We start from the raw sequence: 10813 nt of genomic DNA on the forward strand, positions 1-10813 counted from the left end.
CTTCCAAAATGTGATGAGGCAATAAGTCACTGATGTCATGGTACAAAATGGGTATTCTTCTTAAAGAAAGGCTGGAAAAGTTAACTTTTTCTGCTAACTTTAGAAAGGCTAACTTTGTGTTTTGTAAGAGGAGTCCTACAAAGCAACAGGAAACTTTTCACTATGTAGGATTTAGCTAAGATGAGCTTTCGTAATGATAAACTCTGGTTTGTTTGGGGTTTGGGAAGTGTTTGTCAAAGTGCCCTTTAGACTCCTAATAACAACTTCTCCAAGTTCTCACTACCCTAGCTGAACATAAATGCTGGGTTAATGTCAGCATTTTCTGAGTATTTTGGATGCTATTTTGGTAGTTCATGAGATGGGAAATACATCCGACCATCTACACAATATTTGTAACACATGCTCAAAGTAGATGGAGGAAAAAAGGAAGTGTTACCACTGCTAAGGGAGACTGGTAGTTAATTTTAAGGCTAAGTTGTTGTGGCAGCAGGCACAAAGCATTCTAGTTCCTGCTTCTTCTCCTGAATAACATCTGATGGTGCAGCCTTTAAATCACACCATTTTCCTCCTGTATGTTTTAAATTCTAAGGTAGCCCCATGCAAGACAGGACGCTGAAATGTAATCTGGGTTACAGCTCCAACTTTGGGCCAGCCAGGATGGCAGTGGTTTTAAACACATAGGCCATGTATTTGAATTCATAGCCCCCTCCTTTCAATGAATCGATTTGTTCCTGCCTGCCATTTCACAAAATGTTCTAATCTGTGTCTACTGTGCTATTAAAAATTCCTTTTACTTTTGCCAGTCTTACCTGTTCCTTGCTGCATTAATTCAGCATTTCCTGACAGTCAGAGTGATTGCTTGCTGGCACTGCTGATTTTGTGCAAGTTAGCTTTATTAGAGGTAAACTAGAAGTGCTGGAAGGATAGCACTATCAGAAAGACAACACTCCTTCTCCCCTTCCATTCCCAAGTATCTCGCCACTTTCCACCTTAAACCAGCTGGCAGATTTATACTGAGATTCCCCCCAATCTGGCCATCAGTTTAGTTACTGCAGCCCCCTCCTTGGTGAAAATGGCTGAGCTGTGCTGCGCCGCTGTTACGGCTGCAGAATGACCTGGAGATCTGAAGCAAAAAACAGATGTCTCAATAAATTTTTGTCAAAGTGTAATTATCTTGGGAACAGGGAAGCAAATGGGGAGAGAGGCAGAACCAGATGCATGACGTTAAAATATGCAATCATAATTATAAGGAAATTTTTAATAACTAAGTGGAGGAGCCAATGACTGCAGTAGAGAAAAGCCATCCTTGGCTGCTAGTGATTTTGGTTTCAAATGAATCCCTGAAATTCAGTTTCTAATAATGGTGCTCAAAGCAGAAACAGTGGGGGTCACACAAAAAATATCATCCTGAGTGCTTTTTCACAAGTAAATCTTGGCAAATATGACAAGCTATCTTTCCCCCAGGAATTTGGCCAAGTCACTTCTTCCTTTTGAGAGAATAAAACATGATGAACTGTGGGTTTTGTCAGTAACCATCAAGACTTTGTGTTTTCACTACGTAGAAGGCTGGATGTATATTAATACAACATGCTTAATGGGGGGGATGCTTCATGAATAAATTCTGATTGTGTTTCCATTGTATAAAAATAGAGTGGATTACTGTTTGCCTTGTCAGCTGAATTTCTTCGAAGTGTTTAAATAGCAAGACCAAATGAAAGACATGGTCCAAATCAGGTTTCTAAGTCTGACTGGGTGCTTGGAGGTGCCCCATCTAATACCTCACAGACGACAGGGCATAAGTATTCCAAAACCACAAGGTGTGGGGTTTTTTTTTGTGTTTTTTTGTGTTCCTATTTTTTGTTTTTTCTCTTTCTTTCTTTAATGGGAGTGGAGTTCTCATTTTTAGGCAAAGCCATAATTTATAACTTTCATAATGTAAAGAACCAGTTCCTTTGGAGTTAGGCTGAAGCATCCAGCCTTTATTATACGTTACTTGCCATGCCTACTTTCCATAGCAGATGTCTTACACTGCTACTGGGGGTCTTTGTGGTGATAATTTTGTGGTGCTCTCTACCAAGCGATGCCTGGCCCTAGACAGCATTATTCTACAGAAGGCCAAGTTCAGAAGTTTGTATTTACTGGCTGCTCTTTTAAGAACAATTTCTCAAATCAGATCCTCAGATTGGTGCTGTCCAATGACATGCCATGGTGACATTTGCAGTGCTATTTCTGAAGGTGTATGGTGAGTATGGGGAGAGATCATCTCTCTGAAACAGCAGGTTAAGTAAGACAAGTAGGGAAGACTAATCTACTCATCCAGTGTGGGGCTACAAGATCCAAAAGTACATATTTTTTTAGCAGTGGTTTAACATTAGACAATTTGTTTAAGTTTCAAAGAGTTTTTTTGTTTGTTTGTTTGTTTGTTGTTTTTTTTAAATCAGACAAGACCATTCTATGGCTGCATTTTAAGAAAATGTTGTGGAGTCAGACCAGCTTGTTAAACTGGCTTTTAGGTGAATATAAAAGAAGCCATTTCTAGCCACTGTGAGCGACACTGCATACATTCCAGACCAGTTAGAAGGCTTCCTAGCACAGAAAGTACTCAGGTTCTCCTCATCCTGTGCAAAACCCATTGCCATTCCTTGAAACACTGCATACTGCATCTTGGTATGTCCACAGATCCCCTTACCAGAAATGCTGGCACCTGAAGCACCACGTGCAGCCAAGCTGCCTTCCGCATGTCTTTCTTCCCAAGGGACTTGCTGGAACTTTTACAATTAGTGAAAGTGTAATGAATTAAACCTCTACTAAGGCAAGTTTTAGCTCACTGTAGAGGCTATTCCTTCTTTATTTCCTCTTTTTTGTCTTATATTCATATCTGTCCTCTGAGTGTAAAGGATTCCACTGCTGTTTATCTTCACATGGAAATAGCAGTTTATGGGAAGTGTTCCCATAGCTTGGAAAGCAGCTGGCTGGGATCCATTCTGTGAAGAAGAGTAAAGGTTATTCAGGAAACAGTGAAACTTTACTCCTGTAGCTGACACCCTGTTTAAACATTTTAGGATTTGGAGGCACTCATGGTCAATTTACGGCATCAAAAAGAGAAAATGTGCAAGCCGGTTTCCTTGAAAAAGTAGCGTGGTTCTTCCCAGATGCCCTTTTTTTGTTGTGCTGTCAGACACAAAGTCAAAGGTTTTGTTCTGTCCACAACCTAATGAAGTGTCTGGGACCCCTTATTTAACCTCACTGGTGGAAGTGTGTTTCTGTTTTTGTTTAATAAGTGTGATGATTGAATTATAGAAGATAACATCTCATCCAAAATCTTACTAGCCTGTCAGTTTTTCCCTTTTATACAGCCCATTTTATAATTAATAATGCATAATGTTGTCCCTCCGACCCCCTAAAAAATCAAGTCTATTTTAGTCATCAAGGCTGCTCTTCTAGAGGCAAGGAAGACTAACACTTTGACTGACTCTTCTCTAGTAATAAGCATCCCTTTCTATTCTCCCTCACATCCTTTTCTCTTCTCCCTCTTTGGTATATTTTCAAGTATTTCTAAATAGACATTATGTAGGAAACAAGCAGGGAGGAATTAAAACTAACTGTGGATACTTAAACAAAATTCAGAGTTTATGGCTGCAATGTATTCTGTTGTAGTTAAGTCTGCTGAAATCTGTTTTATTTCCCTATTAATAGTAACAGCCCGAAAAGGCTTGCTTGAGTGGACACTGTTCAAAGGTAACAGGAAGATATGTTTTCATTCTGCTCTGTTTCAGACTGAAGCTGAGGATACAACTGAAAAATTAATTTCAGTTTAATAATTTATTCAGTATAACAAGCCTAACACTTTCAAAGAGAACTTACAGACTTAGATATCTAACTTACTGAATTTCAGTGGCAGTGGACACCTAATTTTAGCCTTATAGGTAGGCTCACAAAAGTCTTTTGAAGATTTAAACATGAACATAACATTTCCTCAGGTGTAAGAAGTCATGTGAGATCTATGACACAGGAGAAAAGAACAAATATTAAAATAAGATCTTTAATATACCTAGTTAGAGCTGCCTCACTCTAGAGGTGCCCAGGTTTTTCCACTTCAATAATTCTGTTTTTCCTGTGAATACTTAATATAGCCAAAATACATCTAAAAAGCAAAGTGAAGTTCTCTCAATAACTTCTTCTAGGTTAATTTATATAACCTCAATGTCAATGCTAAGACAGTCATGTGACATAACATGGATTTAGACACATTTAAGTAGACATAAACCCATGCTACCATCTTTTTATTCCTATCCTGTACTAATGTGAGGTATGGAGACATGCTATCATACATTACTATTTTACCTTCCTTTTGCTGTTCATTCATAGGTCAGCTCTTAAGAAGTGTTTGCACAAATCATGCTGAGGTCAATCATAGATGAGGTAATATATCTTCTGAAGCTCCTAGCCCAGAAAAGGTCTCCTACAGGAGAGATGTGATGTCTTGACACCACCAGGACTAGAACCAGTTACACCCCATTTTGGACTACCCACTCCATTCACTCAAGACATGGGAAAACTAAGTTTGATACATTCCTGTACAAGAGTACAGTCAGGCTGTAGTCTGACTCACTGAAGTGTGTCAGTGTTGTCTACCAAGAGAGATAAAATCTAATTTTGTAGCTAAACCCATTCCCGAAGAACAGTTTGCTGGTTTCCCTATGTGTAGTGGGGGATTTATTTAGCTGGTTGTTTGTTTGTTTGTTTTTTCCAATGGGGAAAATAATATATGAGGCATGTCCTGGTTTCAGCTGGGATAGAGTTAATTGTCTTCCTAGTAGCTGGTGCAGTGCTATGTTTTGAGTTCAGTATGCGAAGAATGTTGATAACACTGATGTTTTCAGTTATTGCTAAGTAGTGTTTAGACTAAAGTCAAGGATTTTTCAGCTTCTCATGCCCAGCCAACAAGAAGGCTGGAGGGGCACAAGAAGCTGGGAGGGGACACAGCCAGGGCACCTGACCCAAGTTGTCCAAGGGGGTATTCCATACCATGTGATGTCACATCTAGTATATAAACTGGGGGGAGTGGGGGTGGGGGGATCACCGCTCTGGGATTAACTGGGTGTCTATTGGCGCGTGGTGAGCAATTGCACTGTGCATCAGTTGTATATTCCAATTCTTTTATTATTACTGCTGTCATTTTATTGTGTTATCATTATCATTATTAGTTTCTTCTTTTCTGTTCTATTAAACCATTCTTGTCTCAACCCACGACTTTTACTTCTTTTCCTGGTTTTCTCCCCCATCCCACTGGGTGGGGGTGGAGTGAGTGAGCGGCTGCGTGGGGCTTAGTTGCTGGCTGGGGTTAAACCACGACAGGCATCTGAAATTTTAGCAAAACTTCATTTACATTAATATTAACAAGACATTTTGAAATGCTTGCTTTATGAGTTTCTTCATTTTGCATCTGATAGGTATTGTTAGAACAAAATATAAAAGCCCCTGGGGGTACATGATTCACTTACTATAACAGTTTTCCTCCTTGAGTTTGTACATTTATCTTTTCCTTTCCATCAATACATAATTTACCAGTGATTTGTTTCAAAGCCCATTAAGACAACTGTGAAGTTGGGCCTTCAATTAGTATGCAGTCTGCACAACAGTGGCAGTCTAACTGTAATTATTATTAGCAAAATTACTAAAAATACATATAAATATATAAAAATAAATAAATAGTTTAATTCCATGTAATAAGTATTAGAAAGACATCCAAACTATGGTACTATGGTATGGGCTGGCATAACCCAAGCAATCTTTACTGCTGTTCAAAATCTAATTGTCCACCACAGCCTGGTTTGTAATTTCCTTAGTCTGTGCACTCTGACAGTGCTCTGCTTCATCTCTTGAACCATTTCATGCTCTCTTGTTGATCTGCTGATGTCTGCCAATAAACAGTCAGTTCTGCATTTGATCTTCCTTCTTAGCAGCAACTTGAGGGAGTGCTTGCAGAAATAAAGGGCCATTAGGGAGACCAAGGCAGCAAGTCTAGTACTGAAGATGCTGCTATCTTTCATCACTGACCAACACCAGAAAATCTCTACCAGTCTTGGTGGGGCTCAGTTCTAGCAGTTTCATACAAAAAGTTTGCATATGGGAATGACAGAGTGTGAATCCTTCTTAAAACTGTTTGTGTAGTGCTCTAATACATTAATATCCAGACAAGAAAGCAAACACTTAGCTGAACATTTTGCAGAACATGGTCTTCTTAGCTGTTGAAAAGGTAGTAAGGAAAAAGGTTTTTGGTGTGTGTTCAAACTGTTCTGCAGAGTACAGGATTAATTATGTTGATTTTCATGGTGTTTTGGGCCAGACTATCAGGTTTAAATACTGTATGCAATATCTCTGTCTATTTGGCTATACCTTTTTACTGCAACTATATATTGCAACTATGATATTCATTAATAATTTAGGTTAAATTAATATTTCATTTAAATATATATATTCACAAATTGTTAACAGGAATGTTGGGAGCTTGATTGTAAAGCATAGACACATCTGTGGACTGTACCATTTTTTTAACCTTATCTCAGTTCTCAGTACAAAATAGTTTATAAACATGCACACGTGTATTTATACAACCAGAAATGCTTTGTAGGAAATCCTGAGATCTGCAAGGGCTAAGCATGGCCTGCTAAGTAATAAATAAATTAGTCTCCTCCAGGTATAGCCCAAGACTGCAAAGTTCTACCTTCTTTCTTAAGACTGAAAAGTGAAAAATTGAAATACAGAGATACAGGAAAAGAAGGTTAGAATAGAAACCACTATATGACCTTTGTAGCATGTTAATGTAGCATGTCTGAGTAGGCATATGCATCTATATAAACAGGATGTTAATCATTTAGACTGTGAGTTGCAGGAGCAGCAAGGACAGAAATTAGTAAAGACTTCTCATTTCTTGATATTTTAAATAGCTTGCTGCCCACTCAGAGAACTGTCTTTATAAAGAGCAGACAAAATGTATTTTCACTAATGCATTTTATCAGCTACTTTGCGGACTTCTCTGTTGATATTCAGATGATGAGTGAAACTATTGAACATGCAAGTAACAATGAAGAACATCCTCTGTTCCATGTCATTGTACTGACCATTTTGGAAATGTGCAATGTGGTATTGCCTGCCAAATTTTATATGCTTAGCTTTAGAAAACTTCAGAGAGAGAGGTTAATACACAAAATGTTTACCTAAATTTTCAATATTTTAAGATCAGAAGGCTCTGGATTGTTTGTCCTCGATTTTAAATTTGATAATCAAGTAGTGGTTGGATTTAAGCATAAATGCGGTAGTTTTTCAGCATGAACAACCTGTCTGACTAAGGCAAAGCAGTGACTGAGTTTTAATTTTTCGTAGTCTCATTTTAAATAAAATAAACCATTGCAAAAACACTGCATAAATTAAACAAAAGTGGCATAATCCAGTTTAAGCAAAATCATTTTTTAAAGTGTAATTTTGTTTGCAGTCTCAAATGTTAATAAGACTAGAGCTTAAATAATAAAAAAAAAATTAGAACTTCACACTTGATTCTTCAAAAAAGTCAATAAATACCTAATTTCAATTTAACTGGCTCTGGATTTTGTGCAGCAGCTTTCTTTTGTTCCTCATGCGTCTCTGATTCTTCCAGTCCAACCCCCATACCACATGTTCTGCAATTCCTCCTGTTTCCATTTCATCCTTCTAACTGCTCAGTCTAAGTACATTGAGAACACTACGACACGTCCCAAAAACATAAAAGTTAACCCATAAGTGTCCCATGACACACTGCATAAACTCAGGGAAACAGTTCTTGCATAACCTTGTCAATCAATACACACTTCCTAGCTGCTGCCCTGAAATTATGATAAAGGATACCTTCCGGAATCAACCAATGACACACTGCGATGAAGGGACTAATTACCATCATTTGTGCACTCTACTTAATGTCATTTTTCTCATCAGTGCTCTCTCTCCCTTATACATGGACTGCATTTCATAAATAACCGACAAGATAAAAAAATCTGGATGAAATCTTAGCAAAACCACCAGAGTCTAGACTATATGTGCCTGGGTATTTAAACCCCCTTGTCTTTCAAGGCAATGAAATAGTTAAGATCTTTAACAGATGAAAAATAGATTCCAGTACTTCTTTGCTACTTCATTGCTATAAGGGTTAGCTGTAATCATGCTCCTTAATTTATTTTTCGTTTTCATTCTGTTGAATAAACCCTGCAGGTTTACAGTTTCATGGCTTAGTGTGTGTATGTATGTATGTAAGTATGTATGCATGCGTTATTCAGAACCTAAAACCATATGGGGAATTCTTGTTTCTTGCCCCCCCCCCCCTTTTTTTTTTTTGTACCAGGAAGTAGTAAAATGTTTTGAGATGCTATTAAGTCTTTAAGTTACAAAATCTAGATTCCACCTTAAAAATGTTCCATACTGTACATTGCATAGCCTGGGGTGCTGACTAGCTGCCAAATATCTATCAGAGAGTGATTTATGATATATGATATGTTCCTCAGCCCAAGTGGAGACTGTTTAGTTGAAACATGAGAAAGGAGAGGCCTTGTGCTCTCAAAACCATGATGACAAGTTTCTGTTTGGCTTTCTGAGGGAACATACAGTACAAAACGTGCCATATTTTACAACACCAAAACTTATGTAAGGAACAGAACTAAATTCACTTAACCCCTGATTTCATTAGTTTTTCCCTTTTTTTTTCTCCTTTCTCTCTGTTTTTGGGTGAAGCCTGCCTCTTATTGTAGAAAACCTGCTTTTTCTTTTGTTTGCAGGGTCTGTGAAATAGAATTGCAACAGCTTGATTCTGAAAATTAAAATATTTTCAATAGCTAATAGCTACGTGAACATATTTTTAAAATGAGATTTCAGACCCACAATTTAAACTTTGCCTGTACTTTCCTTTCAATTCTAACTAAAGCCTGTGTTATGATTTCTGATGCTTTTTGTTTTGAAAACAATTTTTCCCTGCAGCTGTGAAGAAGTACCCCTCCCATGTGGTTTTTGGGATCTGCACTTTAACATGCCTGGGTAGAACAATATGGTCAGTGACCTCTAGGGTCCTGAACAAGAAAATTCCTCAAGGTCTTGTGACAGTATTCATGGATATTTACAGCCAGGGGAAAAAAACCAAGCTGCTTGTTTAATCTAGCTGATATATCTGTTTTAGATAGACATTCAGTCACCACAGTACCTAAGTGCTAAAATACAGCATGGAACAGAAACAAACCCAAACCCTCATGACCTAAAGCAGGCTTGATTTGTTTCTTCATGTCATTATATTGTCTTTCTTTGCATGTCTTCTCTCTGCATTTGTTATTTTCCAGGTTTTGCTGTGGGAGAACGGCTGATAGGAAAGGCTGTCTTTACACAGGGCAGTGAAAATGATCAGCCTAGAGCATGTTCTGATCTTGAGTAAAACCTTTCACAGCTGCATGGTACATACATGTCATCTTCAGCATTCTGTATCTACAGTACGTTGAAAGCCTGAGCCCAGACAGAAGCTGCAGCAAGTACATATTATGAAAACACATAACCTCTGTTTACAAAATCTTGCGTCTCCTCACTATCTGAAAAAAACCCTTTAAATCTATGGAGTCTAAGTGCAGAAGGAAACAAATACTTTTACTGTCTTTCTACAGATGAACAATTATGTCAAAGGCCAGTATGTAGTCTGGTGCATCTAGAGAGTGCTTCCCAGGTCTGCTATGACATTATCCCAGCTCTATATTCAAGTGAAGACCCAGAACCAGGGTATTGCTATTCTGTGTCTGGATTTCTGCTGAAAGGTATGGGCCCAGTTGAGCCAGGGAGTACTTTTGCTATGTCCCCAGCCCTGGCAGCTGGGGGCACAGGACCATGGTGTATGTAATGGTACCCATCCTACACTAAGTCCAGATACAGCTAGGAAGACAAAGTAATATACCCTGTGATGTAACAGGAAACTGTTAGCAGAAAAATAAACTTACTTTACCTCTTCTGAGTCCTTGTAAGGTCCTTAAACACAGGACCTTATTTCTATAAGATTAATTGAGGACATAGATAATTTCCACATATATGATTAGCACAGTTATGTGAAGAAGCTGCAAATCATAATGTGGACTTGGGAGGTCACTTTGGCTTCAGTCCATTGAGGCTGTCGGGATGAAAGATCAGGCTTTTATGCTGGACGTGCAGAGAGCAGAAGCTGTAGAGAATGCATATGCACTGGTCTCAGACCGTTAAGACACAGAAGACACCACTGAGGGGTCTGGCTAAATAAACTGTGACACAGGTATGTTTCTGTTTACATAGATTTTTTTTTTCTTGCTCAGTTGGAATTAAATCTCTGGGAAGTGAATTTCACCAGTCAGTCAATAGCAGAAAAAACCCAGTCAATATGCTATTGATCACTGTCTCCAGGCTCAGTTACTGGCTTGTTCTGGGTAGGTACAAGTCAACAACTCAGGAAAGCCCCTTCTGAAGGCTTCTCGAAAGCACTGCTTTTTCTTGAGTTACCCACAAGTCCAGGCATAACGAGCTGTTGTGGGGTAATGCGGCTGATTGTTTTGAGAAAAGATGCAAGCTGGAAATCTAAGAACTATGGATGTGCCTAGAAGGTAAGAAATTGTTAGTTTGGCAGTGGAGACACTCCATCACTCAGAGCTGTGCAGCTATATGACTTCAGCGCATACATCTTTTAAAGTTGATATTTAGTGTGACACCTTCTGTCATGGTTTAACCCCAGCCAGCAACTAAGCACCACGCAGCTGCTCACTTGCATCCCCCCCCCCCCCCCCGGGGG

This window comes from Haliaeetus leucocephalus, unplaced genomic scaffold (assembly GCF_000737465.1).
Source record: "Haliaeetus leucocephalus isolate CR32 unplaced genomic scaffold, Haliaeetus_leucocephalus-4.0 Scaffold154, whole genome shotgun sequence".
NCBI classification, from domain to species: Eukaryota; Metazoa; Chordata; class Aves; order Accipitriformes; family Accipitridae; genus Haliaeetus; species Haliaeetus leucocephalus.